The 18,184-nt window shown below is 37.9% G+C and overlaps 1 pseudogene across 1 annotated transcript; it reads left to right on the forward strand.

Annotated features, from left to right (window-relative positions):
- The first annotated feature begins 1,264 nt into the window (after positions 1–1,264).
- LOC148854856 (uncharacterized) lies at positions 1,265–13,084 on the forward strand (annotated as a pseudogene). Its single transcript, XR_016095000.1, has 3 exons — positions 1,265–1,662; positions 1,805–1,973; positions 12,718–13,084. The product of XR_016095000.1 is annotated as an uncharacterized LOC148854856 (transcript).
- The last annotated feature ends 5,100 nt before the right edge of the window (positions 13,085–18,184 follow it).

Here is an 18,184-nt window from a genome sequence, read left to right on the forward strand (position 1 = left end):
TTTAAGGTGGGTTTTGAATACAAATTTAAAATTTTAAAGTTGGAGGGATATATAACAAGGTGCCAACTGGCTGCTTGGTATCTTCGACGGACAATGGGAAACGGATAATATAAAAGTGAGCCAAACGGATAGAAGTGGAGGAATGCATATATCTATTGGAGAAACTAGAGGAAGTGAAGAAATCAACTCAGACAAGGGATAAACTTTGGTGGAAAGAGTGCTCAAATGGGAAGTTCTCTGTTAAATCATGTTACATAGCTATTCTCAAGGATGATTCAGATCCAAATCAGATAGGTGGTGTTTGGGAAAATCCGGTCCCTACAAGGGTTGAAGTGTTTGCTTGGCTCGTGGCAATGAACAGCATATTGACTGTGAATCATCTGAAATCCAGGGGTTTTAGCATGGGTAGCATGTGCTTTCTATTGCAAAGAACAGGAGGAAACTGTTGGATATCTATTCCTCTCATGTAAGGTTGCTGGGTTTTTGTGGAAAATCTTCACTACTTTCTTTGTGTTACCAAACTTTCAGCCAGAATCTGCTGCAGAAATTTTTTCTTCATGACCGAAGTTAAGAGGAAGAAAGAAAGAAAGGTTGCTATTTTAATTATGCTTCCTAGCAGTTTTCTTCTGTTGTTTTGTGTGTGGGTGATGCCTTGTCACACAAAAAAGATTAAATTGATTAAATGGTTTAAAAGGCCGAAAACTACATACCCAGTACCAATAGCTCATCCTCAAATCACATGCTATTTTGTTTTTTTTTGGTAAAGCTCAAATGACATGTTCAAATGAGAGAAAAAGACTACGAGCAAGGAGAGGTATTCCAAGCAAAGTAAAAGCCTTGTCTACGGTCTTAAAGGTTAAATGGGTGTTTTGTTTGTGGCCTTCTATCAGCATTTATGGGGTACTAAAAGCGTTACCTATGATTATAGTGATGACACTGTAGAATGCAAGTCTCCATTTGCCCTGTGAATCATCTAACCTGGTTTGACCAAATGGTCTGTTTGGTTGTGGAGAAAGAATGGGATGCAAAAGAAAATTTTATTTTCTCATTTTTGACATGTTGTGTTTGGTTGCTGAGACCAGTTATTTGAGAATATCAGTTTTCCAATGTTTGATTGTTGAGAAAATTTTGCAGGATACCTGATTTCATTCCATTTTGATAAATTAATATGTTGTCCGACCCCACAATACAAACCTGGCGTTTTATAAGATGACATGGCATAGTAATGACCAAATGTTGCCATGTGGCAAATCTATTACTGTGCCCAAACAAGGGAGAACGATCATTGGATTGAAATTCAAGATCCAAATGAATTACAGTCTGGGGTTCCAAACAAGGGAGAACGATCATTGGATTGAAATTCAAGATCCAAATGAATTACAGTCTGGGGTTCCAAACAAGGGAGAACGATCTATTACTTTGCCCTACTTTTTTGCATACCTCAGGAATCGATCTACTATTAGCTTTCACCCTCAAACTTGCATCTATGAATGTGTTAATCCATGACTGAATAAGGTTGTATATGTTTCCATTTTTTATTGTATATTCTCAGTCACGAGACCTCTATATTTTCAATATTCAGGTTATTCTAGAGTCTTCTTAATGGCCGCAATATACAGCCTCTTTATCATCAACAAATCTGGGGGATTAATCTTCTACAAGGTATTCTTCTTTCCTTTATTGGTTCATACTTCATAGGTTATTTATTTATAGATTGCACTTTCGGAACATTTTGAAAGAATTTCCATGTTCTTATATATTTTTGGTAAGTAATTGTGTGTTCTAATATGGTTTTTACATTTAGGATTACGGATCAGCAGGGCGAATGGATACAAATGATAGCCTGCGGTTGGCGAGTTTATGGCATTCAATGCATGCGATCTCTCAACAATTGTCGCCCACTATGGGTTGTTCTGGGATCGAACTCCTCGAAGCTGACACATTTGATCTTCATTGCTTCCAGTCACTTACTGGTAAATCCAGATAGTATTTGCTTAGGCATGCTCATTATTGAACAATTTACAGTTTACTTTATCTTGATAAATTCTGTTACCGCGGCTTGCTCCACACACTATTTTAATTTGTATATTTGGATAATTCTCACATGTGACATTTGATCATAACTTAATATGAGAATTCGAAATGGATATACTGTATTATTGATTTCTTCTTTGTACATAAATTAATACATTGGCTAAGTTCTTATGTATGTGGCTTGTTACAGTTTTTTTTTTTTTACTTGGTAAATGCTTATTACAAATCAGTATAAAAAACTAAGATGGACTTTATGGTTTAGACTTGCTCAGTGTTGCATTTCAATTAGAACATTTGTTGCATTTTTGCTTATGAGGCTTGATAATAACACAGTACTAGAAACCTATATGCAATTTGTAGTTTTGGGCAACATGTTCTATAATGTGTAAGTCTCTGGTTTGTGTAAGAATGGAGTTCACTGACTCCAGTCTAATACACTGACTCCAGTCTAGTACATATAGTCAAAGTCTTATGTACATGCTAAAACAGTTGTTGTGAACCAAAATCATGTTGACATAGAATAAACAGTTCATGCTAATCAAGTTGGGTGCTCCAGCTTGGTCTGGTAATGATAAAAGAATAAGATAAGTTTGGGATCAAACTAGGTTGGTGGCAGGGTTTTTGGCAATTCACAAGCAACAGTTATATATATATATATCAATAGCCACAAATGCTTTTTATTAGTGAGAGCAATTAGAAGTACAGTGAATATAGGTACAAAACAAAGACAATGAAAGATAAAACCTTTTATCTCTTCCCATGATATTTTCTCTCCCTTACAACTATGCCAGAACAAAGATTCTCTCCCCCTTGTTTAGCTAGAGCATCAGCTACAGAGTTAGCACTCAGCTTAGCCCAACTGTCATTTACTTCCATGTCTCTAGTTAGCCACCTGATTTTCTTCCTTTCATTGTCGTAGATCCATATCTTCATCTCCTCATTTTGTATCCAGTTGAAAGCCATTTTTTAATCTCCCTCAACAATTTTTTTTTATCAGTAAAAATGTATTTTATTAAATTCAGGTTATAAGCAGTTTATACAACTTGGTGATGGGACTGTTGATCCCCTTTAATCATTCTATTCTACCCCTCATTACAGTGCAGCCCAAAATAATTGTTGTCTCAATGCCCCCTGTTTTGCTAATCCATCAGCTAGCCCATTTGCACTTCTTCGGACCCATTTAAATTCAGCATCAACCTCCTTTGCAATCTTCTCCACTTCCCTAATCACATGTTTAAACGTCCATGGGGTATGGCTGCTATTTGTTGCCCATGATATTACTACTTTTGAGTCCCCTTCCACTTCATCATGTCTGCATCCTAGTTGTTTGGCTAGCTTTAACCCTTGTAGTAATGCCAATAGTTCAGCCTTCAGCGAGTTTCCGTTGCTAATCGGTCCTGAGAACATACCCAATATCCTCCTGTCAAAGCTTCTTAATACCCCTCCGATTCCTGAGATGCCTGGATTTCCAAAGGAGCACCCATCAAAATTCAGCTTTACTTTATTGCTTTCTGGTGGTTTCCATTCCAGCCTTACTTTATCTCTTACTCTCAAAGATTGTGCTACTTCGGACCATAGTTTTCAAGGCACCTAGGCGAGGCTAGGCGACCACAGGGCGCCACCTAGGCGTTGGAATTTTAAAATGCTTGTTTTATTGAGTTTTTACTTTATATATGCTTTTCAGACATGTAATTCAGCCATAATAAAAAACATTTGATTCAATTCAGCCATACAATCACTGAATCAGCCATAAAAAATCAGTCATAAAAATTTTGAATGAGAAGAAGAATCAGCCATAAACATTTGATTCAAGTTTCAGATTCAAGACATTTAATTCAGCCATAAAAAAATCAACCACATAATCATATATACTAATGATATAAAAAAAATTGAATGAGAAGAAGAATTAAAGAAGAGATTAGAGAAGAGATTAAAAACTGAGATGATTCAAGACTTCAAGTGTGAAACTGTGAATGACTGAAGGGAGGAGAAGAGTAGGGCGGAGCCCTTGTTTTTTTCAAAAAAAAAGGGGACTCATGGGGTGGACTGACGACTGAGAGTGAGTGACAGATTGAGAACACCACTCATGGGGTGGGTGGAAGAAGAAGAAGAAGAAAAAGAAGAAGAAGAAGAAGTGGAGAAAGGGAGGATTGAGGAGTATAGGGGCGGAGCCCCTGTTTTTTCGAAAAAAGAAAAAGAAAAGGACTGGCGAGCCCCTGTTTTTTCGACTGAACTGATATCTGAGAAGAAGAAGAAGTACCTGCTTGAACTAAGGTGCGAGTGCGACTGCGATGGAGCTGAGCTGCTCGAGCTTGCAGAGTTCGCCTGTTCCATTCTCCTCCCTCTCCAATCGAACCAAAACCCTTGTTTTAGTTGTATACACCATTCTATAGTTGTGTTAATACTTAAACTGATACCGTGTAACAAGGCTTATTTTAAAAGAATACAACAACCAATGAATATTAAACTAATACATTTTAAAAAAATATTTTAGATACATTAGGCACCCGCCTAAGTCTCTGGGCAGGCGCCTAGTGTACAAAACATCTGGCGTTTGGGCGAGGCGACCTTCAAAAACTGCCTAGTCGCTCGCTTAGGCATCGCCTTGACAACTATGCTTCGGACCATGTTCTTAGAATGTCTGAGAAGACTTGAAATCTATCCAAGGATTTTACCCAATGGGCTACTTTCACCTTGATACTATCAATCACTTCCTCTATTGTTTTACTTTTTTCCAATAAAATTTTGTTGTTCCTCTCTTCCCATGTTACCCAGCAAATTGTTGCATTTGTTGCTTTCCACATTACCACCCCTCTTTTCCTTCGCTGTCTCAAGAAATCATGGTTGAAGAGTCCTGCCACATCTTGAAGGGGAACCCACTTGCATCCAGAGAGTACAAAAGAATTCCCAAATTCGATGCACAAAAGAACAAGATATCATTAAATGAGAAAGGGTCTCACCACTTTCCTTACACAAAGAACACACATGAGGAGAAAGGCAAATATATGGCCTTCTTTTCTGTAGCATATCACAAGTGTTTACCTTACCAAGGAATATTTCCCAGTAGAAAGCTTGGATCTTTGGGGGAATAGGCTTGATCCAAATTTCTTTCATAGGGAACATTCCACCTAAAAGGTTGGGGAAAGCAAGTACTTTGAAGAAAGAAGAGCAAGAAAAGAGGCCAGGCCGTCTGGAGAGACTACCTAGATTCTAGAGTCTTGCAACGAAGGGTCCAAGTGGATTTTCCCTAGGAGGTCCAGCAATTGGATTAAAGATTCACACTCGTTTTCCCTTATCCTCCTTCTAAAGCCCAAATTCCAATTCACACTGTTTGGACATGGTGATCCCAACATGGAAAAGCTTCCCCCTTAAGGTTAGATTGAAGGAAAGGGAGATCCATCATATGGATGGCTGAACCATGCTGGGTGGCTGGGCGAAATTTAAAAAATTTTCTTTCTCCTTTCCGGGAATCCAATTCCCTGATTTAAAAAAACTACATACAGAATCTGAAACCAAGATTAAAGAAGGGATATACCTGATACGGAATCAACAGTAGTTCCCAATGTAGGTGTTCACGCCCAAAGAGTTCAACAAATCCTTCCTGCACTGAAGATGATACAACTTAGGGTGAGGCAGGATCAGCAAAGAGATTCTTCAGTAAGAACCCCAATTCTTCAGCAATGCAGGGATGTGAGCACAACTTCAAGATTGTTTCTTCCAGCAAGAAACAATATCAAGATCCAATCTTGATCACTCCAAGAACTGGAGATCGAACAGGGTAAGGTGGCAAGAGCATAGAGAAGATCTGGATTTGCAAAAAGTGTTTAACAGAAGGATTTCTCCCTCTATTTATAATCCTTCTTGGATCAGCTTCCTAATCATATCAGGAGAGGGTTTTTTTATCCAAATCTTTCTTTGGACCAGAACTCCTAAGTGGATAAGACATATCTTATCATCTTGCTGATCTAGAAGCAGATCTGATCACAAATTCGCCCTCTTTTAATTCATCAAATTAAGCCCAGTTCGAAATGGGCTTTAGGCCCATTAAGTTATCAGGCCCACATTCCCTTTAATTTGCTAGCTAGCTTGACTCTCTTTGTATGGCATGGGATCCTAACGTTAATCTCCACAAAAGCATATGGGTTCAACCTAGCCTCTGTTACAAGGCCTAGCCAAATTCACTGCTGAAGACAGTGGACCCCTGAGCCCATCAGCATGGGCTCTTAGCAGGCCCAACATTTACACTAAATGGTCCCTGGGTTCAGCCACCTTATAAAGGCCCAAGGACTATGGACTTGTGTGAGATTAGCCCATCAGGTATAAACCCTAAATGGTCTTACACTTAACCTCTCAGCCCATAATAATCAAACATTGCCCGACAAGAGAGGACCTCTCCCTTGGCTACAAGGTACAGTGTTGCACTCTTTGCTCACATGGATCCCGGGAATTAAAACCTTTTTGCAAACATTTTGTTAAACCATAATATATATGTATATCTCTATATAAATATATTTTGTAAAACAAATTTCAAACACATTTGAAATCCATTGTCAACAGTTTAGGTTTCCTTCAGAGAGAGTGCATTCCCCGATCATTCACTTTGTCCGACAAAGGGGTTGATTCTGTCACTATGATCACCTACTCAGATGAATACTTAGACTGCCCCAACATACCCAGGTTTTGATCCCCGCTAAGAATTTCACTGATTGGCATATCAAAGACAACCCAATCCAACACCTAGTGCAATACCATAATTGAGTCTAGGGGTTAGGTGTAACTTTCCAGTTTTGCCCATTTATCTCCAAGGTCTAGGACATAACTGGAAAATGGTCCGATTTAGAGTTTCAAACAAATCCACACTACATGTGCTTCAGGTCTCACCCTGGCAGCTAAGACAAGCCATCACAATCGACTTGGCAGCAAATTAGTGTCAGCCTTGGTAGGATAAACCTCCCTAGGTCTATCCATCCGATGTGAAGATTCTAAACTAACACGAATCTCTTAAGTGTCCAGTTTAAGGGTATTACACAGAAACACACCAAAATAACATGAATCAATTATGCACTTTATTCATTTACAATAAATGTCAAAAGGTACATCAATTTGATTGGAGCTAAGGGTATACACTGTCTAACAACTCCCACTTGCACTTAGGTCCAATCGGGCACAAGCCGGAGTTACATACTTTCCATGTGTTTTTCAAACACTTTCTGTGTAAGTGGCTTAGTCAATGGGTCTGCCACATTCTCCGCTGTTGCTACCTTTTGAATTTGGATGTCCCCTCTTCCAACAATCTCCTGCAGTACGTGGTACTTCCTCTCGATGTGCTTTAACTTCGAGTGGGCTCATGGCTCCTTAGCTTGAGCAATGACTCTAGTGTTGTCACACAACAGTGGAATGGGTGATGTGCTGGAAGGAGCAACTCTTAATTCTTAAATGAACTTTTTCATCCAAACGGCTTCCTTAGCAGTTTCACTTGCGGCAATGTACTCGGCCTTGGTTGTGGAATCTATAGTGGACCCCTGTTTGTTGCTTTTTCAGCTAACTGTATAGGACCCCATCGTGAATGTGTAACCAGATGTAGACTTTCTATCATCTGGGTCTGATTGGAAGTCAGCGTCAGTATACCCTAAGATCTGTGGTGAACTACCACCGAATACCAGGCAAAACTCTTTTGTCATTCGAAGGTATTTCACTATGTTTTTCACAACTATCCAATGCTCTTGTCCTACGTTTGATTGATATCTATTTACCACACTCACTGCCTGAGCAATGTCAGTTCGAATACACAGCATGACATACATGATGCTCCCTACTGTTGAAGCATAGGGAACCTCTCTCATTCCCTTAATCTCTTCGGGAGTCTTGGGAGACATACCCTTGGAGAGAGTGACTCCATGCTTGAAAGGAACATTTCCTCTTTTGGAGTTCTCCATGTTGTATGTCTTGATAATTTTGTCTATGTAAATGGACTGGGATAATCCTATTATCCTCTTTGATCTATCTCTATAGAGTCGAAGACCCAAGATGTAGGAGACTTCTCCAAGATCTTTCATGGAGAATTGCTGTGAAAGCCACACTTTCACCGTAGTTAACATTCCCACATCATTCCCAATGAGTAGGATGTCATCTACATACAAAACCAAGAATGTAACCTTATCTCCCATTGTCTTCCTATAAACACAGGGTTCATCCGGATTCTACTCAAAGTCAAACTGTTTGACGGTAGTGCAAAGAGATCAAGGAATTGGTCTTTTAGTGGGGTTTTCCCTACCCATAGATCTTCCTAAAAACAAAATTCTAGTACCTTGTCCCACATCGAACCGGATGGAATTGAGGAAAGTAGGGTAGATTTTGTGAATTGCTTTCCAAGGAGAAGCCGAAGAACTGTGAGGGGAAACCTTTGCATCCTAGCCATTTCTAGTCACCCCATGAATGCTCTCAATCACTTTGTGCCACAATCTATCACCCTCGAAGGGAAACCTCCAAAGCCACTTACCTAATAGAGCTGTGTTCCTTAAAAGGATGTTCCCAATTCCTAAACCCCCTTGTTCCTTAGGTTTACTAACCTGCTCCCACTTGATCAAGTGGTCCTTCCCTTCCTCTCCTGGGTCCCAAAGGAAATCTCTCATATACTTCTCTAAGCACCTTGCTACCTTAGAAGGGATTCTAAAGGTTGAAAGGAAATGGGTGGGGAGGTTTTCTAGGGTGGCTCTAATCAAGGTTATTCTTCCACCCAAAGAAACCCAAAGGGCTAACTTTCTATCAAACCGTTCTAAAACTGGTTTCCAGAACCCAACTGACCTGGGATTTCCTCCTAAGGGATCTAGGTAACTAATAGGCCAGCTTCTGATCTCGCACTCCAAGATCTCCGCAAATCTTATTAGTTCTCCTTCCTCCAAATTGACCCCTACAATTCCACTTTTGGTCCAATTTATCCTCAGCCCTGTTACTACCACAAAATTATTCAACAACACCCTCAAGTTTTCCACCATTTTCTCATTGTTTCCTTCACAAAAAAATATGGTGTCATTTGCAAATTGGGGATGGAACAATCACTTGATTTCTACCTACCCTCCAACCTCTGATATGGCCTTGAGCGTCAACTTTTGCCACTATTCTACTTAACACTTTTGCCACTAGGGTAAACAAGAATGGGGATAAGGGGTCACCTTGCCTAATTCCTCTCCTGGCTGGGAAGAAATCCTTTGTTGTACCTTTAATTAGGATTGAGTAATGAGCTGAACTTAAACATCCTTTGATCCAAGCCCTCCATCTATCTCCAAATCCCAGTCTTTCTAATACTTTTAGAAGGACTTCCCGATTAACTAGGTCATAGGCTTTTTCTAGATCTACCTTACAAACCAGCCCCTTTTCTCTACCCTTTCTTCTTTCCCCGATGCATTCATTAGCCACCAAGATTTGATCCACAATCTGCCTTCCTTCTACAAAAGCTCCTTGGAAAGGAGATATGGTTGAGGGTAACACCTTTTTTAGTCTTTCTGCTAAGACCTTTGACCGAATTTTGTCAACATTCCCCATGAGACTTATTGGTCTAAAGTCTTTAGGAGTTTTGGCCTCCCTCTTCTTTGCAATCAAAGTGATAAATGTGGCATTTGCTCCTGATGATACCTCCCCTTTGGAGAAAAATTCATTAAAGACTTCCAAGATGTCTGATTTCACCATGTCCCAACACTCTTGATAGAAGGCCATGGAGAAACCATCCGGCCCAAGGGCTTTAGATCTGTCCATTGAAAAAATAGCCTCATTGATTTCTTGTAGGGAAAATCTCCTTTCTAGGGCAAGAGATTGCTCTTCTGACAGAACATCCCCTTCCAGCTTTGGCAATTCTCGCAACACTCCATGCGGGCTTGAGAAAATTTCCTTAAAATGATTGACAAAAATCCTTGTAATCCCCTGACTTACTCTTACCACTTGTACCTCCTCCTCCACACTAAGGATTAAGTTTTTTCTCCTTCCAATTGCAAGAGAGTGAAAAAACTTAGTGTTCCCATCTCCTTCTGTGAGCAACTAACACCTTGATTTTTGTCTCCAAATCTCCTCCTTTCGTACTATCTCTTCTAGTTTTTTCTTTTGATTCAATCTTTCCCCTCTTTCTTCTTCTGAAATGACTCTGAGAGCCTCTTTCCTATCCAGCTCCTCAATCCTCCCCACCAAGTTATCTTTTATTTCCTCTACCCTTCCGAAATGGGCTTTATTCCAATCTTTTATTTTTTCTTTTAGCCTCTTCAGTTTCCCGGAGAAACCTACCATTTTCAACCTCCCCAAAGGTCTGAGTGCCTCCCATTCAGAAAAAAAAATGTAGCTTTGCTTTGATTCCTCCTCTAACATGGTGCATTTTTTGATAATTCCCTCTAACATGATGCATTGAAAGTGAATCCCCATAACTTCTTTTAGTTGTCAGTTTTCACCTCCCAATTGCACCATAATTTCTAAAATATACAAAGCAAAACACAATGTCGACTTCTCTTAATGTCACCATTTTCTTTGCCAAAGATGTTTCTGCTGGAAACATTAACAAAATGTTTATGGTGTTGTATCACCAATTAAGGCAAAATCATCATCATCCAAGCCTTGTCCCAACTATATGGGGTCAGCTACATCAATCCTGTTTCGCCATTCTGTTCTGTTCAGTGCCATGTCCATTATTAAATTAAGAATGCTTTATATCATTTCTTACTACTTCAATGTATGTCCTAATTAAGGCAAAATGGGTATGCTAATCAACATTCTGATACCAAACACCATCTTATTTGCTTGACATATATAAGATTTAAACCAGTCATCTTGAAAATCATTATTTCTTACTCTCCTTTTGGATTCTTTACCACAATGTCAACCACAGAACTAAAACTACCCTCATCAAACATTCCAAATTCTAACACATTCTCTGAAACCTTATCCTCATTACCAGCATGCAGCTTCACTGTCATTAGTTACCAAATGCACTATTATTGTGTTTAGAAAAGTTCGTCTTCATCCCATCCTTATGGGAGTCATGCTGTGTTTTTCTAGTTGTAATTGAAATCATCTTCACCAATAGGAGACTTCCTTACAAAATCTTTATCCTCCCTTGTCAATCCAAACTCCACATCACCACCATAATTCCCCTGCTGCTCATCGTTGTCATATTGTCATTATCATTATCCATGTGATTAACTCTTCTCTAAAATCACCTCTGGAGCGTAGAAAGATTGAAGCAATAGATGGAAAGGTTATTTTGTGACCAGGAAGGAAAGACCATTTCAAAATTGTTCTAGAAATTACTTTTAACTGCTATATATAGAATATTTCTAGTCAGCAGTGTTGCATGGACATGGGCATGAGAATCAGAATCTATCACATATCCGAGAGTCTGACCTAGCAGGACAAAAAAAAAAAAAAACAAGGATTCATGGTTATGCTTGTAAACAAGTATAACAAGTACTCACTGATAAAAAAACAAGTATAATAAGTACTCCATTTTGTTGAATTTAACACTATAATCCCATAGAAAACATATTTAAATGACTATCTTTGTTTCTTAATATTTTGCAGAAAAATATGGCATTCAATGTGTATATTAGCTGTCCATTTAGCAATGAGATAAAGAAAAATGTCACCTACAGTGTCAAGAATCCACAGGGTGTTAAGAGCCCAAGGCATGTCCAACATCCATTCAGAAGACTCATGCAACAATGCTAACCGGTTGTTGTATTTTCGTTCAACTTTGATAATTCCCAATTGATTGTACCATGCCCAAAATGATTTCACTGTGCTATTCAATGTTATCAGAGCATCAATTGAGGGTCATACTCATTCCAACTATTTCACTAACTAGTCAATCGATACTCATGATGATGTGGTTCCTTGGGACGACTAAATATCAACTAATTAATTGACCTAGTCAACCAAAATGCTTTTTCTTTCGTTTATTTATTTGTTTGTGTTCATCTGTAACTAAATATCAGTTAACTTATGTTTATTTGTTTGTTTATGTTGGTTGTGTAACATAAAAAGAACCATGCCTGAGTTTGACTATATGCAAAGTCTTTCCAACTTATTGTTCAAATTACAGTCATAGGAAATCTTAGCCAACCTAATCAGAAATTAGAAAAATTGGGTTACTTAGTTAGGGTTATAAATCATTGCATTGGAATTGAATACTTTCAGGTTGGAACTTGGAATTTCAATTTGGGTTCATCACCACAGATTGGGTGAGGGTTGATCCAACCCAGCTGATGTTTTTCCCTATCCATTGCTGTTGTTTTCATTCTCATTTCTATTATTTAGTTAGTTACATTTATTTCACATCTAGTAATTGGGAGAAAGTTTGTATTCATTGCTGATATGAGTCAACTAAGTGGTTGAAAAGGCTACAAATCTATGGTCTGAATGTGTTACCATTGTACTATAATGTTTGGGAAGGTATTATTTTTAATGATTGTAATGGTGTATATGATAAAAATTTAATGTAATCATCAATTGGTGACTTTTAAATTGGTTCTTCTGACTATTTTGGTTATGGGGAATTAATAGCTGTATTAAGTCTTCCATTTCTGTAGAATTTGATTCTGTGATGACATGCTTTAATTGGTGACGAATTTATAAAAGGGAAACCCCACCTTTAAACTTATGAGATATATTTTATTGGTAATCTCCGTACTGTATTTCTTATTGCAGGAACGAAATTCTTTGTGGTTTGTGAACCTGGAACACAGCACATGGATGACCTCTTAAAAATCATCTATGAACTATACACAGATTGTGTTGAAAAATCCCTTCTATGAGATGGAAATGCCAATTCGGTGTGAGCTTTTTGACCTCAACCTCTCCCAGGCAATTCAGAAGGACCGTGTTGTATTGCTGGGGCGATAAGCCTTTATGTAGTGACTACCAGATGGATAGTCAAGCTCTGTTTATTCATGTTTTAGTAATGATGGCATGATATAAACTGTTTTTTATTGGCTTGTTTAATCTACTTGCTCATGTTAATTTTGTGAATTGGTCAATAGCATAGTAATTCAAGAGTTTTTAAACTCTCACCCAATCTTTCTATTTGTCCATCGATTTTGTGAATTGGCACAATGCTACACTACTAGAGCAGACTCTTAGGCGATGTTTGGTACAGTGATGTTGTGTTCAGTTGTGATTCTGTTTTAGCAACACATCAGTGCTACATAGGCGATTATACTTGCATCTTGTTTGGTAGGTTCATCAAGTACAAACGTTTTGTGCTTTTCTTATCTCAAGTTATGCAGAGCTCACTTTTAGAGGAAACATCATTTGATGTTTCCATTGTTGTGTTTTTGTTTCATCTATGTGGCGTCTTGTAGCACTTATGTGTAATAAAACACAACAAACAATGTTAGATGTTGCATTGCAATTCATGCCCGTCATGTCTTTTTTTCCAATTTTCAATACATAAACACAATGGACACACAACACCACGGTACCCAAACACATTTAGGGAAGAAAGTATTAGAGGTTATGGCATGGGTAATTGCGAGTATTCATGACAAAGTGGGAAATGGCTGGGATGCAAGTGCAGGGCTACTCTGGCGTCACATTGGAAGGCTATTTGTGATGTTTTTCGCCTTTTCTCTGCTTTATAAGGTATGATATATGCTCTGGGGACTTTGTTTGGTTTTGGGAAGATACTTGGCTAGGAAATTCTCCTCTCAAGGATCTTTTCCCAACTCTGTTTTCCATTCCTTTGCTAAAAGGGAGTCCAGTTTCAAGTTTTGTTACCCCTCCCTTACCTCCCTTCCCTTTCATTGCAATTTATGCATGTCATGTCTTTCTCTCCAATTTTCAATGCATAAACACAATGGACACACAACACCACGGTACCCAAACACATTTAGGGAAGAAAGTATTAGAGGTTATGGCATGGGTAATTGTGAGTATTCATGACAAAGTGGGAAATGGCTGGGATGTAAGTGTATCATACAGGGCTACTCTGGCGTCACCTTGGAAGGCTATTTGTGATGTTTTTCACCTTTTTCTCTGCTTTATAAGGTATGATATATGCTCTGGGGACTTTGTTTGGTTTTGGGAAGATACTTGGTTGGGAAATTCTTCTCTCAAGGATCTTTTCCTAACTATGTTTTCCACTCCTTTGCTAAAAGGGAGTCTAGTTTCAAGTTTCATTACCCCTCCCTTACTTCCCTTGCCCTGGGCCAGAATTGGGATCTTGGTTTTGTAGAAGGTTGCAGGATGATGAGCCTAATTCAGTTGTTAATCTTGTACTTCTTGATAATGTCTGCTTGGACCCCTCTAAACCTAACAGGCATTTGTGGATTCCTCATCTTGAGGGTGTTTTCTCTTGCGCCTCCTTTAGGTTCCTCTGTCAATTGCCTTCTCCCCAGTTTGTCCATTCTAATGAAGTTTGGTGTAGACCAATGCCTCCCAAAATAGGTGTTTTCTGTGAAGTGTCATGAGAAGGTTAATACTAGGACTTGTTACAAAGAAGAAGACCACACCTTTGTTTATCTCATTGGTGCATCCAATGCAAATCCAACAGTGAGAGCTGTTAAGTGTTACCACTTACTAATTTCTTGTGTTTTTACTATAGATATTTGGAAATGTTTTTTTTTGGATGCAGGTGGAACTTGCCGGTGGAGGTAAATGGTCACTTTGATCCAATGACTCTTGTGTTGCTGAATAAAAGGGGAGGATTATGTAGAGATGAATAAGAGCAGCTTTACTGAACCATCTAGGAAGAGAGGAATGCAAGAATGTTTCTTTCAAGAGAAGGTAAAAAGGAAGCAGTGAAAGAATGTGTACTGATTAAGGCTATTCACTGGTTAAAAACCATGGGTATCTTCTCCAATTTCTCCTTTAATGTTCTTTGGATGAATTAGTATATTTGCAAGAAACTCATCCAGCAAAGAAAAAGTAATGTTAGTGTGGAAGCCCCCTTCAGATGGTTTTTTCAAACTAAATTTTGATAGGAGTAGCCAAGGTAATCTGGGTCATCTAGAGTAGGGGGAATTTTGAGAAATGAGGAAGAAACTTCATTGCTTTTTCTTGGGACCAGTGGGAGTGGGGAACTCTACTAGATTTGAATTGCTCACTGTTGCAGGGTGTTAAAATTGCAAATGAGACAAACTTGGGAAATCTGTTAATTGAAGGTGATTCTAGTGTGGTGATGGGGTGGCTGAAGTAGTTGGAGTCTGTAATTTGGGGTTACAAAAATGAATTGAAGAAATTTAAATTGTTAACAAGAAACATGAATCTGGAAATACATTGGGTGAGAACGGCTGCCAATACTTTTGCTGATACTCCTGCTAAATACATTTTGGGTGCATTTTAATTGCATTTCTTTTGGGGAAAATTCCACTTTAGTACCCTGAACTTTGGGGGTAGTGTCAAATTAGTATCCAAACTTTCAAATGTGTCACTGCAGTACCTAAACTTTCAAAAAAGTGTCAAGTTGGTCCCCCATCTGTTATCTGTTGAAATTGTCAAAACTACCCTTCAAAAGAAGATACAGTTCATTGTTTTCTACCTCGAGACTGAACCAGTTATCTTCAAAGAAAAAGAGAGAAAAAACATGAAATATGATGGAGGGAAACAATAACTGAAAGCAAAGAAATAACTAGATAAGAAAGTGTTTCAGATCTAAAGGTAGAAGACAATGACTTCATTAGTCTAGAATCTCAAACACCTCAACCAGTTTAGTCTCGTAGTAGAAGACAATGAACAGTGTATTCTTTTGAATGGTAGTTTTGACATCTTCAACGAATAACTGACGGTTGGTTAATGGCAGGGACCAAGTTGACACTTATTGAAAGTTTAGGTACTACAGTGACGCATGTGAAAATTCAGGTACTAACTTCACACTACCCACAAAGTTCAGGGTACTAAAGGGGAAATTTTCCTTTCTTTTTTATGAAGGGAGAAGTGGCATCTCACACCTCTCTTGGGGTTGCTTGTACTTACTGATCTACTTGTAAATTTGTAATACTGTCATTTTTAGTTAATAAAATTTCAATGTCTACAAAGATCGGCTAAGAGCATGGCTGATGCTTTAGCTAAACAAGGGGCTATTAGGGAGCAATTGTAGTGATTGTATGGATTTGGGAGTTGGTCGTTTTTGTCCTACCTAAAGATCTCTTGTAAGCTACGTACATTGTTTTATACTTGATATAAATTGCGGCTACTTATCAATATATTACTTAACAATTCAAGCATGTCGTGACCATCAATGAAATGACACTGAGGAAATTTACATGAGTTACAATGATTGTATCCAAAGGAAGAAAATGGCTCAAGGCACACAATGTAGAAAGGTTAAAGCATCCAAGCGGCTGTGGCATTGGGCCTAATCAGTTTTAGTTAACCCAACCATCTTAACCCTCTTTTCAAATCATTTAAATTCTTTGAAGTTTTGTCCATCTTCTAATTTGGGTTTGAATGAAGAATGATTATCAAAATAAGAATGTTACTGATAAAAAAAAAAAAGAAAAGAAAAAGAATACCAAAACAAGCAAGCTGAAGGCCTTGTGAACTGTTTGCAGTTTGAGAAAAGTCCTAGTCATTAATATTAGTTATAATTTGAGGTTGGCATCAAAGTTTTAGATGCCTAACATCCATATTAAGGGTGCAAATAGGGGAGCTACTTCAAAGAATTTCCATTGCATCAGCTTGGGCACCCTTTCAAAATTTAATAAATGCTCAACCTAGGCCTTCCCAAGTCACACCGCGATACGTAGCCAGTCCATTGCTTTGTTTCTTACTAGGGGCAGTCTATCTTGCAACCTTGGTTCACCTAGCAGTTTGAGTGATGCAAAGACTCTTATGCTGTGTTTGGTTTGAAGGGAAAGGTAGGGAAATGTAGGCAAACCTTTACAAGGTTCCTACCATTCCCTTTCTTTCCCTACCTTTTCCTTCAAACCAAACATAGCCTTAAGGTTGGACTTCTCCTAGGGTATCTTAAAGAGGTATTAATCTCTCCCAATGGAATGGAAGGTGAAAACTGGAATCTTAACCTCATTGAATTTTCTCTAGGTCTTCCCGCCCCCCTTGGAGATGATAAATATCCTACTTTCCTTGAGTTGAAGATGGGCTTGTTCTTCTCAAAATCAAAGCTGTTGATCAGAAAATATCTGAGATGAAAATAAACATCTAAAGTATACTTCAAAGAGAAGAAAAATGGGACTTGGAAATACCTACATATTTTCATCCTTAAGCTTTTATTTGGATAGTTCATGTTCAGGATTTTTTGTGCTTTTCTAATTAGTGTTAGTATTTTTGTGCTTTTACGAAATTAGTTTTATAAAAGCACTTCTATGAAAGCATTTTATAAAAGTACTTTTATTAAAGAACTTTTATAAAATTACTTTTATGAAAGTATTTTTATTAAAGTACTTTTATGAAAGCACTTTTAGAAAAAATACTTTTATGGAAATACTTTATAAAAGCAATTTTATAGAAGTGCTTTTATTCATTCAAAGTACTTTTATTCATGAAAGCACTTTTGTAAAAGTACTTTTATAAATCACTTCTATCAAAGTACTTTTATTCATTCATTTTTTATTAGATGCTTTGAAAATTGTTACAAAAGAGTAACAATTGCTTATTGGAGAAAAAGACCAGCAAACACCCAATATAAAATAAGTGCTTATTTTCAAAATAAGCACTTGTTTCTAAACACTTATTTTTAACATAAGCACTCCCAAACATGGCCTAAAGCTATTTATGGAGTGGCTTTTTAATCTAACTAGGGCTGCAATTTGGGCCTTAGGATTAGGAACTTAGGATTGACTTTTACTAATCTGACTTCACTTCAGGGGTGGGTTAGTGTTGACCCCTTGGGCAAACTGGCCCAATTAAGTGGTAGTTTTGATGGTTCGAATGGATTAATCCAACAGTCAATCAATAAATCACGAACCATTGGTTTTTTAATGATCCAAGTCTAACAATTTGCAACAAACATAATAATAAAATAGAAATAAATAAATGAATGATTAAAGAAGAGTGTCATTCATTTTTTTGATAAATACACAATTAATCGTTTTTTGAAAAAAAATCCCAAGAAAAAACATTAAAGAAAACAAAGTTATGGGTTGCTGTGAGTCATAGTAAATGTTAGAGAAGAGGTAATTAGCCCTTTATTGAATTCATCATTTTTCATGCCACAAAT

This window comes from Nelumbo lutea, chromosome 4 (assembly GCF_056320005.1).
Source record: "Nelumbo lutea isolate HS-2025 chromosome 4, American lotus-T2T, whole genome shotgun sequence".
Lineage (NCBI taxonomy): Eukaryota > Viridiplantae > Streptophyta > Magnoliopsida > Proteales > Nelumbonaceae > Nelumbo > Nelumbo lutea.